At 37.8% G+C, this 20,077-nt stretch overlaps 1 protein-coding gene and 1 long non-coding RNA gene across 5 annotated transcripts in view; one reads left to right on the top strand and one right to left on the bottom strand.

Annotated features, from left to right (window-relative positions):
• The window catches only part of Gdap2 (ganglioside induced differentiation associated protein 2), a 117,846-nt gene that overhangs the window by 11,123 nt on the left and 86,646 nt on the right, over positions 1-20,077 (top strand). The window contains exon 1 of one of the 4 annotated variants that reach the window (XM_089729661.1): positions 5-165. The exons of 2 other annotated variants lie outside the window; for them this stretch is intronic. The gene's annotated coding sequence lies outside the window, so the exon portion shown is untranslated. Of the gene's footprint in view, positions 1-4; positions 166-20,077 lie in introns of those variants that run through there. One more of the 4 variants, XM_089729663.1, reaches the window with a different exon arrangement.
• Positions 3,995-6,317, bottom strand: LOC149502290 (uncharacterized). Its single transcript, XR_016323513.1, has 2 exons — positions 5,276-6,317; positions 3,995-5,182 (listed from the first exon to the last, which is right to left on the bottom strand). It is a non-coding gene; the product is annotated as an uncharacterized LOC149502290 (long non-coding RNA).

Genomic DNA, 20,077 nt, shown 5'->3' with positions numbered 1-20,077 from the left:
CACGCTTGCCCGCTGTCAGTCTTCAACAAGAACTCGTCGTTGATGAACGCGTGCTAATATTTGAAACAATATCTGAACAAGTAAATTACGGCGTTGTGTGTGTGTGTGGTTCATTGTGATCAAAAAGTTTAACATAAAATATCAACCTGGAGAACTCGGCTAAAGGTCAGTTAATAAGATTATACTTTATATCAAAACCCGGTTACTTTAAGCCAACCTCCAAATAAGTAACAATTGCTACGTCAATTTATTTTTTTGTTATTATGGTTTAGAACTCTATTCTTTCTGCAGTAGATCATTCGGTAATTCGGTAGAGCGGTTCGAACGAAATGTAAGTACAAACGAAGATATCTGACAAATTGGTATGATTGTATCGCTAGATCGATTAGACCCGTAGGTCGAAGCAGGCATTCCGATAAGGAAATAGTCTGTTTTATCGCTTCATAATAATTTTAGCTATAATATCGTCGACAACACGATATATACATATGTATATTGTACATTAAGCCTATATCTCGTAACAGGCAGTCGGTTTCATACCGGCTTTGTATTAAACGCTAATACTTATTTTTTAAATAGGAACTTGGTATCAAAAGAACATGCATATCAATGTGTGATTTTGACAGTGACTACAAAAAAAAATTTACTAAAATCAATTCAATTCATATATCCAAAGAACAATCTTCCGGGAGGTGCTTATTAAGTGCAGATAATTATGTAATAGTGAATTTGATTTACTTTGTGTTATAATTGGAAATGTTAATTGAAATACCCATTTTTTTAAAGTCACGTCAATTATTGGATTATCATCTATATACGCAATAAAACATCGTTCAATTACCAAAAACCATGCCAGTATCCAACTCTGTGGGATAAACGACATGGAGTCTCATAAAAAAACTGAATATGTGTATTGTTTCAAATATTCGATTTCATTTTCGCATAACAATCTTTTACAACCACAACCGCAAGGTACTAGATGCTTTTAAATTAGTTTAAATAAATGTCCCGCGGTTTTTTCAACATTAAATTTGTTGTCCATAAAGAATGAAACGCCGAATTTTTATGAAATAAAGAGTTGCTTGTCTGAGTCTGTAGTCGATAAACTGCAAGTTTGGTAGGAGCGGTTACCATGGCAACGTTTTCTGTTAATATTATGCAATGGCTTATGAAATATCCATTCTGGATAGAATTCACGTAAATGCGTTCTTACAGCCCGTGTCAAATTTATAGTCTGTCGGAAGGATAGTTTTTTTTATTTTTTTTTTTATTGCTTAGATGGGTGGACGAGCTCACAGCCCACCTGATATTAAGTGATTACTGGAGCCCATAGACGTCTACGACGTAAATACGCCACCCACCTTGAGATATAAGTTCTAAGGTCTCAAGTATAGTTGCCAACGGCTGCCCCGCCCTTCAAACCGAAACGCATTACTGCTTCACGGCAGAAATAGGCGGGGTGGTGGTACCTGCCCGCGCGGACTCACAAGAGGTCCTACCGCCAGTTTCAGATATCGTGATGAATGAGTAGGTACTATTTCGCTTTAATGTACATATCGCACCTTCGGTAAGACAAGGGCCGAAGTGCTAATTTTAAAAATGTTCAGGAGAGACGTTTTAAGATTTTTATAGATTTAAATTGTGTTTTTCTGTCCATATTAATGTAAAATAGTATTTTATTTATAGCAAAAATATACCTTATACATGTGAATATAAATATGTAATTTGAAAGACTGAGTTATTTATTTATTTATACTAATTATTTAATGAAATATTAATGTATTCCTACAATTATGCCATTATCCCACCAATATTTAAATAAATGTGCAGTTGCGACCAAAGTTACACTTTATATTGAAATGACTTAAATGAAAATACTACTTATTGGACTTTCATTGTTATATTATAGCAATGAAAGTCCACAAAAACAAATTTAAGTCTTTAAAACAGCAATTAGAATTGTGATATAATTGAGACGGCTATCACGAATATCCGGGTGACATGTGCATACATAAACAATATAAAATGTATTTTAACGTGTGCATCCGCTCATGTCAAATGAACAACTTGAATATTCAATTATTTCTAATTGTATACAATGTTATCTCAGGTTAGAAAAACTTTATAAATATTAAATTTCGGAGTCCTTTTTTTTTCGACGTATCACAGAAATTATTTCTCGAAATCAGAATCGTAAATAACATCTACTTCTAGCAAAATTCGCCTCTGTGTGGATTTGTGTGTATGTTTTTTTCTCAAAATATGTCACAATCGCAAAGATGTTTGTAGACGTATTTTGATATTTAAATCGTGTAGGTATTACGTAATATATATATCACTACTAATTAAAATTCGAAATTATTGATATCCTACTTCATGCCTATAATGTCGAAACATCTTTTACCATCTCTGGTGCTTAGTGCGAGTTTTTTAACGTTCTCGATAGCGTAAAAGTTAACTCAAATTTGTAACATGCTTTTAGAACAGCGCCCCCTAGCAGCAAACGTAAGCAAACGTTTCAATTCAAAACAAATTTGAGTTAACTTTTACGCCATCGAGAACGTTAACAAACTCGCACTAGAAGCACACTAATGACAGTCATCTGCAAACTACGCAGTTTTTGAATTAAAGCTACCAAGTATGTTTCCGGACATTTAAAATGTACCGCTATAATTGCGGACTTCGAATGCTATGACGTCATTACAAAAAACACATTTTTAACAGAACAAAATGACTTCATAAACGTAACGTAAAGGTTTTAGTGTAACATTGGTACATAGATATCCTTACTAAGTTTCATTAGTCAATTTAAGGTCACGTTCGGCTGTGACTACTGCAAATTGAATAAAAAGACGAATTTATTGAAACGATCTACGCGCCACCTATCGTACGCTCATTGTACTATATTATAGCCTAAGTGATATTCTGAGGTAGAAGCTATTCCATACATACATTGTAAAGTTTCATCTAAATCCTTCTAGTAGTTTTTACGTCAAAGAACAACAATCATGCACCCATAAAAATTTTAATATACCTAGTCAGGTCATAAGTATTGTCACACAGTAAAAACTTTTCTTTTAGAATGCTGGCCACAAAAAAGTTTATTGAATTCGAATTTCGAATTGTTCATGAAAATAAAAATGTATATGTTGGCTTGAGGGTAGATATTATTTTGTTGAACACCAAGTAAAACGAAGTCACCTTTGATTTCTAATTTAATCAACAATATTTTAACTTGACAATTCACTTTAACACTTGTCCAACTTTAACCAGTACGTACAACAGTCACTGAATCACACAACGTAACAACGATATAGTAAGTGCACCGGGCAAACGCAGTCGAACGAATGTTCATTTCAAGGCACGTTCCGCCTTTTTATACTAGCCGGCGCAGCTGGCTTATGAGTCACTTCTGTTGCAGCTGTTGTTTACGAGTAGAACGACACGGCCGGCGCGCCTCGCTTGTGTGAGTCACTCCTATTGCACGTGCTGTATAACATAAATATCGTTAACGCCGTCACGGCCATACTGACGTGCGCTCGTCCTCGTGCGCGCATTCTTATGGTATGTCTGTGAACAACAAACGTGTTCGTTCATCCTGACATTAACGGATGCAACTTAAAACGTGGTCTATGATATTAACAATCTAGTACGGTTCGGTTCGCATAATTCTTCAGAAAATCCTATACTGGCTATAAATAACCTTCAGACTGCTTACACACCTGGGCCAGTTCATTTAAAACTCTTCAGGTATGTAAGTATGTCCCTTTTAACTTACACCGGAATTTTTATCCCTTCAGTTTTTCGAACTGGACCGGATAATGCTAGACCGAATCGCAATCCCTGTAGCTAATTGTTGTGGCTAATCTGGATGAAAATCCCTATAGCCAAGCCATTGGACCGGACAGACCCTTCAATGACTTCACACTTTTTTTTTTTTTTTTCCTCTTTTTTTTTTGCTAGTCCGGATTAACATCTCTCTAGCCACATACAATTCTCTTTTTTTTTTTTTTTTAATCTGCGTGTACGGTAGCGTTTGTTAAAACATTTCTTAAACCAGAACATTTATACGGAATTTCTTCAGAAATAGTGCGAGACCGACCATCGTTTTCTACATTTCCAACACCTGCACCTGAGGTGCCTGAGCTTACAGACATTGTATCACTACCCACAGACTATGTTTGCTGTATCGCTATTTGCGGACAAAAATGTCGCTTCTATTGTCAGTGATAGAGTCGTCATCATTAAGATCAGTTTCACGAACAAGATTAATTAACCCATCTGTGTACGCCGTCACGTCATCGTCACTATAATTTTCAGAAATTTCTAGTAGGCCTGACGGGCCTCGAGGTACTTCGCGTAAGTTTTCATGGGGAACTTTGTACACTAGAACCATTTACATATCTCAACTTATACCTATCGTTTTCCAAAACTGCAGATGATTGAAAGATTACTGGTGGCCCGGAGGCCTTTCCCGCTTCACCAGGACGGGTGGGCGAGCAAAGGCTCAGCCAAGAGGGGTGGGATTTGCTAACAACTGCCCGAGCGCCTCCGCAGGAGACCTAACAACTCAAGAGCAATTGCTTCGCGAATGAATCTACTACCGGATCGGAATCGCGACCCACTGAGAAGATCCGGCGAGAAACTCAGTGGGCTGATGCATGGGTTAGGATGCACGTCGACCTCTTTGTCGAGTTCGACGAGTACGATTACTGGGGTTCCTCAGCCTGCTCCTAGTGTTAGAGCTGAAGGTATCTAATGCAAGAGTTATTGGATCTGATGGATCCGTAAGGACGTGTCTAGGGTGACTACGGTGACTTGTTCATGAAACCGCTTACCATTGAATAAATTACTATGGCTTTGTTTTATAAGACTACAGTCTGACCCTGAATGGAACATAAAGGGGGAGCCAAAACCACTTATCTGTAACACACTGAAGCTCTGGAACACACGTTGACGTCTCTGGTTGGACCTGCCACAGCACCTCACAGTCTCCTACGAGGCGGCGCGCCCTAGCGCAAGTGCAGCCGTAGCGCGGGGGCTCCAATATCGGCAGTCCGTGCTGGAGGCGTGGTCTCGTCGTTTGGCGGACCCGTCAGCCGGCCTCCGTACCGTCGAGGCGATCTGCCCGGTTCTCGCGGACTGGGTGGGCCGCGACCGCGGAAGTCTCACCTCCGGCTACCTGTGCAGACTCACAAGACCTCTCTTACACGATGTTACTCCCACACTGAGGAAGCCAACCGCGAACACATGTCAAGCACGCACAAGCACGCACTTCACCGGAAAAACCTGCATCCGCCAGCGGAACCCGAACACCGCCGCATCGCCAGACACGAACGCACCGGACGTCTTATCTTACAGGTCACGACGACTTCAGATGTGTCAATTTTTCTTCCCCACGGAAACTTGCTTGCTTTCTTGTTTGCTTGCTTGCTCGATGAAGCCCGAAGTCATCGAACGTGTAGTGTTATTGGTATTGAATCGAGTAGATTCTAAAATTTCAGCGACAATTCACAGTCTCATGTCCTGGTTTACTGTACTAGTGCCATGTAACTCTAGCAGTAGTCATTGGCTTAAAAACGATTCGTGTCGGAACTACCCACTCGTCATGACAGATCCATTATTGCGCTCGAAGTTTCACTTGAGATTTGCACTTGCCTTAATTTCTTGCAATAGCTTGTTACGTGTTGTATTTCCGTTAGTAAATGCCATGTGATGAAGTCGACAGTCAAACTGGGCAACATGAGCCAGAACGTAAGATGTGACGATTTCTTCGTGGCTCAGATCTTCCATCGAGGTAACAGAGACGTTATTACACGACTTACGTATGATGCATTCACGCTCTTGTGGCGTACCACTACTAGTATTCTAATCTGCATCATGTTTTTTTTGCTGTACTTCGAACATGTTCAAACACGTCACGCCAGTGAGAGTAGAGTTCTGATCCCACTTCTGATGTTGGCTTGAGGGTAGATATTATTTTGTTGAACACCAAGTAAAACGAAGTCACCTTTGATTTCTAATTTAATCAACAATATTTTAACTTGACAATTCACTTTAACACTTGTCCAACTTTAACCAGTACGTACAACAGTCACTGAATCACACAACGTAACAACGATATAGTAAGTGCACCGGGCAAACGCAGTCGAACGAATGTTCATTTCAAGGCACGTTCCGCCTTTTTATACTAGCCGGCGCAGCTGGCTTATGAGTCACTTCTGTTGCAGCTGTTGTTTACGAGTAGAACGACACGGCCGGCGCGCCTCGCTTGTGTGAGTCACTCCTATTGCACGTGCTGTATAACATAAATATCGTTAACGCCGTCATATACTTTTAGAATTTTACTCATTTTTAAATATGGAGTGGACGCTTAAAGAAGACCGTGTTGCAGTTATTGCGTTGCATCGTTGCGGTTACGCGCCAATTCAAATTTTTAACATACTGAAAAATTTGAACATAACCAAAAGATTCGTTTATCGTACCATCAAACGATACAATGAAGACTCTAGTGTAGATGACAGGTCAAGAAGTGGTCGCCCTCGGTCTGTTAGGACTCCAGCAGTGATAAAAGCTGTGAAGGCGCGAATTCAAAGAAATCCCAAACGTAAGCAGAAACTGATGGCCCTTCAGATGGGGTTAAGCAGAACCACGGTGAAAAGGGTGTTAAATGAAGACTTAGGGCTTCGGGCATATCGAAGAAAAACAGGACATGATTTGAATGCTCGTCTAATGGACCTGACACTGAATCTCTTCAGTGTCAGGTCCATTAGACGAGCATCTCTGCCGCGCTTTGTTGAAGCGGTACGCGGGAAAAAAATATCGGGAAATTCTTTTTTCGGATGAAAAAATTTTTACCGTAGAAGAGAGCTACAACAAACAAAATGATAAGGTGTACGCACACAGTAGTGAAGAAGCGAGCAACCGTATTCCGCGTGTCCAACGAGGTCATTTTCCATCCTCGCTCATGGTATGGTTAGGAGTTTCTTATTGGGGCTTAACAGAGGTACATTTTTGTGAGAAAGGTGTAAAAACGAATGCAGTTGTGTATCAAAATACAGTCCTGACGAACCTTGTGGAACCTGTTTCTCATACCATGTTCAATAACAGGCACTGGGTATTCCAACAAGATTCGGCGCCAGCTCATAGAGCGAAGAGCACACAAGACTGGCTGGCGGCGCGTGCAATCAACTTCATCCGGCACCAAGACTGGCCCTCCTCCAGTCCAGATTTGAATCCGTTAGATTACAAGATATGGCAACACTTGGAGGAAAAGGCGTCCTCAAAGCCTCATCCCAATTTGGGAGTCACTCAAGACATCCTTGATTAAGGCAGCCGCCGATATTGACATGGACCTCGTTCGTGCTGCGATAGACGACTGGCCGCGCAGATTGAAGGCCTGTATTCAAAATCACGGAGGTCATTTTGAATAAACTTTAGTGTCATAAGAATCTATGTTTTGTTAAGTTCATTTTGGTATATGAATGGTTACATAATGAATAAACTTGTTTCAATTATTTTACATTAAACATGTGACAGAACTTATGACCTGACTAGGTAATTAAATTAGTAAGATAAAACATTAATGGAATTATGAAAACATATAAGCTAAATCATATTTTTACTGGTGGTAGGACCTCTTGTGAGTCCGCGCGGGTAGGTACCACCGCCCCGTTTATTTCTGCCGTGAAGCAGTAATGCGTTTCGGTTTGAAGGGTGGAGCAACCGTTGTAACTATACTTGAGACCTTAGAACTTATCTCAAGGTGGGTGGCGCATTTACGTTGTAGATATCTATGGGCTCCAGTAACCACTTAACACCAGGTGGGCTGTGAGCTCGTCCACACATCTAAGCAACAAAAAAAAAAATTAAAAAAAAAAATGTTTTAAAACCGTAATCTCTGAACAGTAGAGGCTGCAATTGTTTAAGTGTGGAACTATGTATGTTGTTTCACTTGGGGATTGTAGAATTTAGCCAGCTCTTCCCACCATCGTTCTTGACATTCTCGTCTTGATTTTTCAACATTATACCGAAAGATTTCGTTATTATAATTATAATAAGCTCGTGGCCTTCATCTCCACTCAACATATTTCATAATTTAATAAAATAGTGATATTAATCTTTTGAATATATTTGACACAGAACTGTCTAAATATGTTTTCTTGAGTCTTCCGTTATGATTTTGCAGTATCCACAGAAATATTTCAAGAGTCACGTCTGGGATTTGTGGTTTTTGGATCATTACTAACTATGTGAAAAAATATAAAACTATTTGCATCCAAATTATTGACGTCAGCAAACGTTTTTAATTTCTTTCGTGTTTTGGAAATTGTTCACCGAATCTAATTCGATGTATCAGAAAATAAAACAATAAGAAATAGTTTAGAAGTCTCACCAGCTAAATTTCACATACAACATTTAATGTTAAATATAACTTTATGCACCAGCAAAAAAGTCAACTTAGATTTTATAGCAAGACACGTGATTTAATTAAAATATGTAAATTCAAAAGGAAAGTCTTATAAATTCATTATTGATTGGATGACTTTAAACATTCAGATATTTCTTGTAACTTTGATTTGATTGATAACTAAGAAACTTCTGGTAACTGAATGAATGCGAAGAAATCTGCTATACTTCTTAATTTGCCTGTCATTAGCAGACGTAGGCAGAATAATCGGTTCAAATCCTTGTAGTTGAACGTGCTATCTATATATTAATAAGTGAAGCAAAAACTTTGTACCCCATTTACGAAAATTGCGCGGCTGGAGAAGTATGAAATTTCCCACACTTATAGAGAATATAGAGAAGGAGTGCACAATGTAATTATGGATAAGAAATACATTAAATCAATAAAAAAAACATTACACACACTATCATGTTTTTGAAACACACACACGCATATATACTCTTTGGTTTATTGTTAGTCTGTGGTCCAATTGAGAATAGAATAATACTGTTTGTCGTTAATATAATCTATCTATAGTATAGCCTTGGCAAATCTGTGATTATAGAAGTAAAGTCCTTGACAATAGAACCATAGTAATATTCAAACTTATTATTTAAATTAATAATTATGGTCGAATTTCGACCGCTGGGCGACCGCTAGTTAAGTATTAATGCCTATAGTGTTGAGGTTAATCATGCGTGTTCATTTACATACACACGGTTCAACAAAATTCGCACCATTTACTACTGAACCGTACGCTGATGCATGTATAATGGTCAATACAATGTAAACGCCATTGTAACTGGCTTGACCTCACGGAAGCGAGTTTATTGACCCAATATAAAACGAGACAGAGCATGTTAACAGTTTTCGAACAGATACGAACCAACTAAGTCAATATTTGGATAAAATCCTTTGTCTATTTCCCGTGTTTCTCTCGACAAAAATATAACGTCAATATCCATGAATCTTTTATCACTCCACGTAGCTAATATAACTTACGTGAATAAATAATTAAAGAAGTCTGACAAGGTTGTAATGATAAATGCTTTCCGTCGATGAATTAGTTTGCTTTCGCCTGTCGCAAATCAGAAGAACTTATCGCAGAATGACCACTTGAAAGAAAGATCTTGAAGGAAAGAACAGATCACTTGTGACCTGCGTCGACGTTGAATTCGCTTAGAGACTTGTAAAATGGTATACCTAATAGATATCGACTTGAGAGCTATTATGTCAGTTTGTATTCGTTTGTACAGTCACCGATTCACACGTAAACGATAAACACGTTCCAATATTTTCGTTTTTTCTTATCGCATAGACGACTTCAAATATCTTTAACTATTTGCAGTCTAATATCATGGGTCCCACCTGGCATAGTTACAACTTACATCGTGGTTTACCATAGAATATATCATAAGAATTAGATCAAATATCTAAAGGTTGATGTCATGATCAATTCACATGACTCCAGCTAAAATGTCACTTTGGAATACAAAGCGTCACAGCTTGCAGAATTTATAAAAATAACGCAAAACGTGATGTAGAAAACTCGTTTATAAATGTAGAGGTACAGGTAGTGGCGACTTGACGTGACTCATTTAATTCGTGGGAAGCGATTGAATGTGGGAATGAAAATAAATTGAATTGAACTAAGGATAGTGGGCTAGTGGGTAGAGCCTAACAGATACAAAATTTAGGTATGCAATCATATGAAACGGGAATCCAATACCATTAAAAAAATCCACATTTAAATACAATCTAAACATGTTCGTAGCTTTTAGTAATTGAGAAATTTAGTTAAAAAAAAATCCATTTTTTTAATGTTACCTAACAAGTTTGGGTCTATCGAACAGAAAATAATTCAGAAAATCGAAAAAAATTGCATCAATACCCGTTGTAACAACTTCAAGAGATTTCATAACCTTAAACCGGCTTATTCATAGAAAACTAAAACACAGTCGTCCTACTTCAAAGTGAAAGGCATCGGATAGATGCAAACCTTCAAATGATACACAAAACACAAACATATTGTGTCAAGCCTCCGTGGCACTGCGTCCTTGGTTTAGTAAGCAAGTGTTAGGCCACTTGTGCCCCAAATCAGCTAATGCATTAAAGTCTCCATATCCTACCTATTGGCTTTGGCAATTTTGATAATCCAAAATGGCCCCTATAGGTGACTTCCACTGACACTCCAATTGGAACAAAAATATTTATATAAAAACCATTTTCCCTGTGTCCTCCCTCGCCTGCACAATTTTTTTAATTTAAAGTTTTTCGACAATAGCTTCGTAAACGTCATTTGTACCAATACCAAATACCAATGTCTGTAAATTCTCTACCACAATTACTAGACCACTTCGACCATTCCGAGACAGATTTCGAAATTTAGTCATCATAGCAATGAAATTGTGGAAACTGAATGTGCATAATGGCAAAACATGTAAAATAGTAGATTTGGCTCCTCAGTCGATTATACCGTTAACAGATTCTGGAGCGGTATTTTCTTCATAACTATGTATTTAAAGAGCGTCGATTCACAAGCTATTTTCAATACAAATCAATGATATTTTGTACATGAATCAATCCCACAATATCGAACTCAGGTAAATTTTGTTCGTCGCATATATATTTGCTATTTCCGCCCATTTTTAGTTAAGGTCGGTATATCTTACGATCCGATTATATATTTTGTTCTTAATAAGAGCTGGTGTTTCAGTGTGCACATTGTACTCAGAAACGTGATTATTCATCCGTTTTTCTCATTCAAGTAATAATAAAATTGAAGTTATATGAAATTGTGATAAACTGGATTTTATAGTTTTTTCATGGTATTATTTTTCAATAATTCTTCTTCTGATTATATATATTTTCAATTATTTGCGTTATGGTTTGTACCATACCTTAAAACTGTTATGCAGTAGAAATAATCAAGTTCATAAAAAGAACTCAAACTGGCATAGCGCAACGCTAATACCCTATCTGTAAATTGCTATGTGAAAATAGTTTCTATCGCCTCTGATATAAGTTATATTTTCTAATGAGTTCTATAGTCTTACGGCTAATTGGATACGTGTCCTGCATTAATTGAGACCGCTGCACTCTGTGGAATAGCGATGACTGTTGATTTAAGGATGCGACGGATGTTTGCGTCATTCGATTTAGGTCAACGTACGTTGTATAGAATATATTAAAGTCTTCGAATATTATTTGGCCTTCAACCTATTGCTATTATCTTCATATTATCTATCACTCCCGATCTTAATCGTCTTACTTATCTAAAACCTGAGCTACCCAACTCCTGAAGAAGAAACCCACAAGTCCAAAATTCTACCTAAAGATACTATTACTTCTTTCTGTGCGCAGAGAATGGTAAATGTCAAGAAATATTTTGTATAAACAATTGTATGTGTGTGAATATATTGATCGTTCGTTACCACGAAATTGTTCGACACGTTGGGAATCATCATAATCATCGCTAGCCCACAAAATATCATCCACTTCTGGATATAGGTTTCTCCCAATTGATACCACTGAGTTGGGTCGTTCGCCTGGTGGGGTGTGTTCCACCTTATGAAATAGCAAAATGATAATTATATACTCAATATTTTAATATTGACTTTACGATTGAATACGATTTGAAAACGATTTACGCTTTAGCTTTTTTAGTTTTCAAATCATTTCTTCAAAGAACACCTCTTTTCTTGTTGGGCGCTGCAAAACAGTGAGTCAAATTGTTATTTTTAAAAGTTATATATGTAAAACTTATTAGTCATTACAGGTCTTATCTGATTTTCTAGTTAGTTGTTTTAGAAAAAGCAAAATACACAGAATGCATTTAATAATAAATATGAATAATAAACAGAAGCTGATAAAGGTGATAAAAAAATAGCGAATTATTCAACGTCCAACTAAAGTGATTCTTTTCCATTATTATTATAAATGAAATCATTTGTAAATACTGTGAACTTACCAATCACATCGATAGATTCATGATTTTCATTTGATAATGGTTAAATCCCAGAAGCTAGACATTGCACAATTTAATTAAAAACGAATAAAAAAATTAGGTTCTTGAGAAAGAAAAAAAATTAATTGCTGTCATCAAAGTCTGTTGCGACCTTGAAGTTATTCCCTGTTTATTTGCGCACACAATATAAGGAATCTCTTTATATGAAACTTAACTCTGGTTTACAGGCCCAAGGAACCGGTTAATTATTTTAAGGTCTGATCTTTTTACTGTACGCAGTTGCGCTGGTTTGGCAAGATTTTCTCTCTCTGTCTAATGTGGACGGTCGTTGGAAAAAGGTGTACGTTCCTTGAACCTTCCGGGCATTAGTCCAGTTAGTTAGTATAACTAGTTAGTTTTTGTTTTATTGTATACTAGCGACCCGCCCTCGCTTCGCTTCGGAAACTAATTTATTATTGATTTCTCCACTATTTAATGGATGTTATTATACATGTCGTAGGCGGCACCAGGGATGGCTGAGCGGTAGTTTCCGTCATCACTCGTATTCGATTGAACTCAGTTTAGTCAATAAAACTTTTCAATAATAATTATTGAAACTCAACACACACAACTTTCACAATTACAGGATAAACCGACAGTTTCGTTGCACATACCGACAGACCGACTGACTGACTGCCAGAGACTCACTGACTGAGTCGGAAGGAATGACTGTCTGACACGGAATGCCGCGACTCTGTCCACGTACCGCCATTTTATACTGTGGCGTTACGGAGTCTACCCTTCATTTTGTGATATTTATCAAAACAACATTTCATCATTTAAAATAATAATCAAAACCACCGTCTTAATATTACTAAAAGTCGTTATCCACGACAACTAAAATTCGTTATCCACGACATACATATAAACCTTCCTCTTCAATCACTATATTAAAAAAAACCGCATCAAAATCCGTTGCGTAGTTTTAAAGATTTAAGCAGACATAGGGATATAGGGATAGAGAAAGCGACTTTGTTTCATACTATGTAGTGATGCATATATGTACGAATTTACTGAGCGTAGGCGTGTTTTAAACTCACACGGAAAAAAATTAATGAATAGGCGGGAGACAAGTCGCACACACAGTTTGGCACACCTTTATCCTAAACTAGGATTCCCCTTAGTATGGAAACCAGAGACTGATCTCTCTTCATTGCTGAGGATCGTGACTCCGTTTCATTCTGTCTCCATCGATCCCGTTCTGTAGCTTGGTGGAGTGCGTGAGGAACTAAAAATACCTGTCAGCGACGCACTCCACCAGAGACTGATAAACATACGCTTAAACCTATACATATAGATATTAAAGACCCAAACAAAGTGTAAAGAAATCTTGATCAACACACGTATGTTTGACCAATGCGGGAATCGAACCCGCGAACCGCGGCCCAACAGTGAGAGGCGCTGACTCCTGCTCCACCGAGTCAGTATCACCATCCTGCCTGTTCTAGTCGTGGAGCAGTTGGCCTGTTCTGTTTGAGGGATCAGAAAGCGTGGGTCCCGCGCACGACGTGGGTGGCGACATAAAGATTGTGATAACGATGGATCCAGTAAAATTTTTACCGCGTGGTCGGTTAGCTCGCCTACCTTTCTAGCAAATTTGGGTGAATAACAAAATAATGCTCTTTGACACGTGTAATAAAATCTCATTCCCTGCCTATTTCTGCCGTGAAGCAGTAATGCTTTTCGGTTTGAAGGGTGGGGCAGCCGTTGTAACCATACTGAGACCTTAGAACTTATATATCAAGGTGGGTGGCGTATTTACGTTGTAGATATCCATGGGCTCCAGTAACCACTTAACACCAGGCGGGCTGTGAGCTCGTCCACCCATCTAAGCAATAAAAAAATTTATATATATTTTTTTTAAATAGAATAAAACACGTGTAGATATATATATACTATTTACATACATTTAAAACGCAACTTTTGCCAAAACCTCTTGCCGATAAATATAAATATTCAAAAATGTCTGTAGTGTGTGGTATTACAAAAAAAAATTATCAAGTTACATTTCGCGATAACCTTGAAATCTTGAATTTTATGTCAACATTTACAATTCAGTTATGAGACATGTTTATTTATTTAGATATTGACGTGTTCGATAAATTTAATGTAAAATATTTTATATTAGGCTAATTATATATTTTGTGCGATATCTATATATTAATACGTGAAGCAAAAACTTTGTATCCCTTTTTACGAAAATTGCGCGGACGGAGGAGTATGAACTTTTCCACACTTATAGAGAATGTAGTGAAGAAGTGCACAATGCTAATATTTTTTTAAATAATACATAAAAGATACATTAAATCAATAAAGAAAACATTACACACACTACATACCATGTATTTGACGCACACACGCATGCAAACTATTTACATATTGTCAAACTTTTGTTCTTGACGTCTGTTGTCAAATTGAGAATAGATTAAATATTGTTTGTCTTTATTAATATTTCTTTATAGAGTAGCCTTGGCGAAATTTGTGATTATAGAAGTATAAAATACAATCATAATAGTGTACAAACTTACAATTCCAATTAATTATAGTCGAATTTCGACTATTGCGGGACCTCTAGTCTATACTAATATATAAATTTACAGTGGTTTTTACGGATGTTCCATTATAACTACTGAACCATTCATCCGATTGACTTGAAACTTGGTATCCATGTAAAAAATACATGTACTTAATGGATAGGCTAATATTTATATGAGTGTTGGACTCCCTAATAATAATGAAAATAAATAATAATGTTAATTTTAAATGCCCAGCGAAGCGGGCGAGTACGGCTAGTTATTAATAATGACATTAATATACAATGAGCATCGCTTTCGGAAATTAGTAACCTTTAAACCTAACAGTGGGTAATTGCTAACAATAAAAGATATAATAGTGTAAAAGAATTCGTCTTGTAAATTATAAGTCTCGAAGTCCATGAGTGTCACAAGTGACAATGCAAGGGTTCGTTAGTCTGTCGAAGTTCGTCATCAGCAAAGAACGATTTTACAGCACTATATAATATGCCCTCCAACGAATTATAGAATAATTTACCTAATAATATATATGTAATATAATACCGCAAACTATTGAAAGTTTATCTTGGGCTCTTTACCTCAAATAATAGGTAAAGGGCTTATTTAGGTAATTAAAATTAAAAATTGATATAATAGGAGATGTATGGAAATGGTAGTGCAGGGTAGAGGGGGAAGAGGTCGACCAAAGAAGACATGGATGGAATGTGTGAATGAGAAAAATTAGCTGTGCCGACCCCACCTTGTGGGATAAGGTGGAGAAAAATAGATAATAGCGCAAAAAAAGTTCGTCTTTGACGCGGTAGCGTTCTTTGATCTAACATAAAATTTTCCACACGCATTATCCCACTGTCTTTGTTTTAATTTTAACCCATTCCCAGAACTTCTTTATTCTGTCGATTGAGTAATGTTTATTAGTTTAATAGTGTACGTGTTACATCCGGTTTTCCCGCGATCGTCATTAGCGCGTGCAAGGGCATGTAGGTAGATTTTGTTGAAAACATCGTTCGCCTGTTACAACGGTCTGTGTTTTGTTTTCGTTTCACATTATCGTTAATCCATCGAGGACGCGTCTCGTCGTGCGTCGATAAGAAGTACATCAAACAATTGTTGCGTTACTCGGAATAGCATGTGTTAACGTGAAGCCGAGTGCTGTTTGCGATACATTGAATTTGCCTTTGTGTCCCAGCGTTTTATTTTCGCTTTTAGTATTCAGGTATGATTGTGTCTCCGTAATTACGTTTAAAATTACCTGTCCTAAAGTTTTACGGAAGGTTTCAAGATTCTGGATTGCACATTGGTTGCAGATACTATCTGAATAACTGGGACAAATCACGCACGGTCATTCGGCTTCAAATTGCGTTTCCCTGTGTTATGGGTAATAGAGACTGACCCGTACTGGTAATAGGTACCTAATAGACATCCAGACAAAGAGCAAACAAACATGTTCATCACACTAATGTTTGTCCGATGTGAGAATCGTACCCACAACCCTCGACGCAACAACAATCAGGTTCGCTAACTATTGCACCACCGAGGCAGTCTTTCTAGAAGGAAGGACCTAGAAGGTTTTTTGTTCGGAGCACTCAATTTTAACGACATGCTCACGCGGTAAAGAGCATGATGGAATGTGTGCTTTTTTTTTTGAACCGCTCTGGAAGTAATAAAGAATTCGATGAAGGTTCTAGATACAGCTAGTCCCAGTGCGCTATTTACCATTGCATAGTTTACAAACTAACAACAGTGACCATAATGAAGACAATTCACGCATTTGTTTAATGGCCAAACGTAGAAAACGTCGGCTTATTTTACTTGTTATAAAAAACAATAGTAATTCGTTTCGATTTTAAGAGCAAGATAATCGTTATCCCTATGCTAAAGATCAACTAGAGACTTCAATGGTACAATATTTGGACGGCATTATTTATGTGTGCTAACAAATGAATGATAGGTGTCTCTGAGCTCATGTAACCAATCCCGTCCACTAAACTTACAAAAAAAGCCACGTATTCTGACGCAAAAGCAAGAGTGAATTATATACTCGATACAATGTTTTTTTCCAAATGTCAATCGTGTTAATTATATCTTCAGATCAGTGACGCACGGACATGAAGTTACGGTTGCATGAGCTTATTATCTAACGGAAATCGACTAGAGTACATAGTTAATATTATCGATACTAATCGGATAAAACTAACTATCGTGAATTAGATAATGCGACATTAAATAACTGATAGGAATCAACCGCGCAGTAGTTCCATGTCGCTGACCATTGTACGATCGACCGTCTGTCTGTCACCAACGCTTATTCGATGACCAGTTAGCCTATTAGTTTCCAGATTCGCTGATTAGAATGGTTAAACTACTGTTAATTAAGATCGGACATAGATTATGCCATCGTCAGTTACAGAAGAGTTTTACAAAAAATAGATTCGTGTTTTTGGCGGTAGTTTATACTACAGGAGTTTTTTTTATGATTGAAGTATTACTGGTGGCCCGGAGGTCTTTCCAGTTTCACCAGGACAGGTGGGCAAGCAAAGGCTCAGTCAGAAGTGGTGGGATTCGCTAACAGCCGCCCGAGCACCTCCGAAGGAGACCTAACGAGAGCAGCTGCTTCGCGAATGAATCTACTGCCGGATCGGAATCGCGACCCGCTGAGAAGATCCGGCAAGAAACTCAGCGAGCTGATGCATGGGTTAGGTTGCACGCTACAGGAGTATTCAGAGAGGGCCGTACATGAAATATTGGAATACGATTAATATTAGTTTTAGAGTTTAATATTACGTCATAAAAGGACTACTGACTGTATGACCACGAAAATTGTAAAGCATTCAAAACGTCCGAAATAGTATAATGACAATAGAAAATGCGGGATTAAACAGTAAAAATAATTTTCATTGGGTTCCAATATTTCGACGGTGTAAGATTTATCTATTTTACTATGTCAATCTAATATCTACGAATCGCGAAAACCGAAGAAAATATTATATAGTGGAACTTATTGTAGTATGAATTCAGTGGAGGCACTATGCAACGGTGTTCGAACCCCGCAGACGGGTACCAATTTTTCTAATGAAATACGTATTCAACAAATGTTCACGATTGACTTCCAAGGTGAAGGAATAAGATGGTGTAATAAAAATCAAACTCGAAAAATTATAATTTGGGTAATTCCTGGTGGTAGGACCTCTTGTGAGTCCGCACAAGTAGGTGCCACCACCCCCCCTATTTCTGCCGTGAAGCAGTAATGCGTTTCGGTCTGAAGGGTGAAGTAGCCGTTGTACCATACTTGAGACCATAGGACTTATATCTCAAGGTGGGTGGGGCATTTACTTTGTAGATGTCTATGGGCTCCAGTGACCACTTAACATCAGATGGGCTGTGAGCTCGTCCACCCATCTAAGTAATAAAAAAAAGGCGCTTGAATCAGTGCTCCGTGAATTGCACTTTTCCCGTCCACGACACCGTTACGTGGCCACTTGTTTTGTTCTACTTGCCCCACTTAATCGAACTCCATAGGAGAGAGACATTGTAAATAATATATTATAGCCATTGTGTTTAATATAAAACAGAAATTGTTTTGTCGATATAATCTTTTATATTTGACCTTAGGTATATATGTCTAAAACCACTAGTAACGTAATTATTGAGGTAGGTACACTTTTGATTCTTAAAAGACTTTTTTTATTGCTTAGATGGGTGGACGAGCTCACAGACCACCTGGTGTTAAGTGGTTATTGGAGCCCATAGACATCTACAACGTAAATGTGCCTTGAGATGTAAGTCCTAAGGTCTCAAGTATAGTTACAACAGCTGCCCCACCCTTCAAACCGAAACGCATTACTGCTTCACGGCAGATATAGGCAGAGTGGTGGTACCTACCCGGACTCACAAGAGGTCCTACTACCAAATTTCTAAAGAAACAATATTTTTTTTTGAGGAAATACGTTTTTAAGGTCAACGTGACTTCCCAATCACACACATAACACACACAGCCATACATATATGTTATTATTTCCAGTTTAGCTGACTACAAACATTATTGCCGAGATGCTATTAAAATTTTTACTATTTCACTGAATATTGATCGATTTGAAATAGGATACAGAAATCCGAAGGGGCTTCAAACGGCCGTGTCCGAAGCCTCATAGGTGTGTGACAGCAAACCAACGTTTTATCTGATTAATACGGGACTACGTGACGCGAAATCCAATATAAAATTAATTCAGTAGAATTTCTAGTTGGGAATTTTTTGCTGTTTACTCAACGAACGTCTTTTTTGCCACGTACCATCCGGCTATGGAATGAGCTCCCCTCCACGGTGTTTCCCGAGCGCTATGACATGTCCTTCTTCAAACGAGGCTTATGGAGAGTATTAAGCGGTAGGCAGCGGCTTGGCTCTGGCATTGCTGAAGTCCATGGGCGAAGTAACCACTCACCATCAGGTGGGCCGTGTGCTCGTCTGCCTACAAGGGTAATAAAAAAAACGAAGGAGTTTTTGTCGGTCTATACGGTATCCACCTTTCCAGTGGCATTTAATGTATTGACAACCTTTTAACATAATGTGAACGGTAAGGTTTAGATAACGGTTTTAACATTACGTGAAGTTAGCAGTTGTTTTATTATTTTAATTTAGACATTATTTAAAATTGACTTGTGGCTTAGATTTCGATTTATTTTTTGGATTTATTTTGTTAACTTTACTTCATTGTGAAATTCTTTAGCATAGTTAAATTTCTATGAATTCTGTGATTTTACTGACTTGACGATAAAGTAATTAGCGTCTCTGACTCCTCGGCCGAGCGTCGTAGGTGCGATTTCCACCAGTGTGATTAATAGGTACTGCTGGTCTATACGTATGTATATCATTCAACGGTTCCCATAGTACAGGGAGACCCAGTTTTGGGACAGATGACGGTGTGTGACTTGCCACCGGCTATTATTATTATTAATACATATTAAATAAATACGAAATGACATTATGCTAATATATAGTTACGTGGTGGATCGTACGCACCGGCAGCTAATAGCGTAAGCTATTACTAGTCGGTGACATCACACCTTATCTTGCTACGAAGGTTGTTAAAGTGT

This window comes from Bombyx mandarina, chromosome 09 (assembly GCF_030267445.1).
Source record: "Bombyx mandarina strain Sakado chromosome 09, ASM3026744v2".
Taxonomy (NCBI): domain Eukaryota; kingdom Metazoa; phylum Arthropoda; class Insecta; order Lepidoptera; family Bombycidae; genus Bombyx; species Bombyx mandarina.
This window is presented reverse-complemented; position numbering and strand designations above follow the sequence as displayed.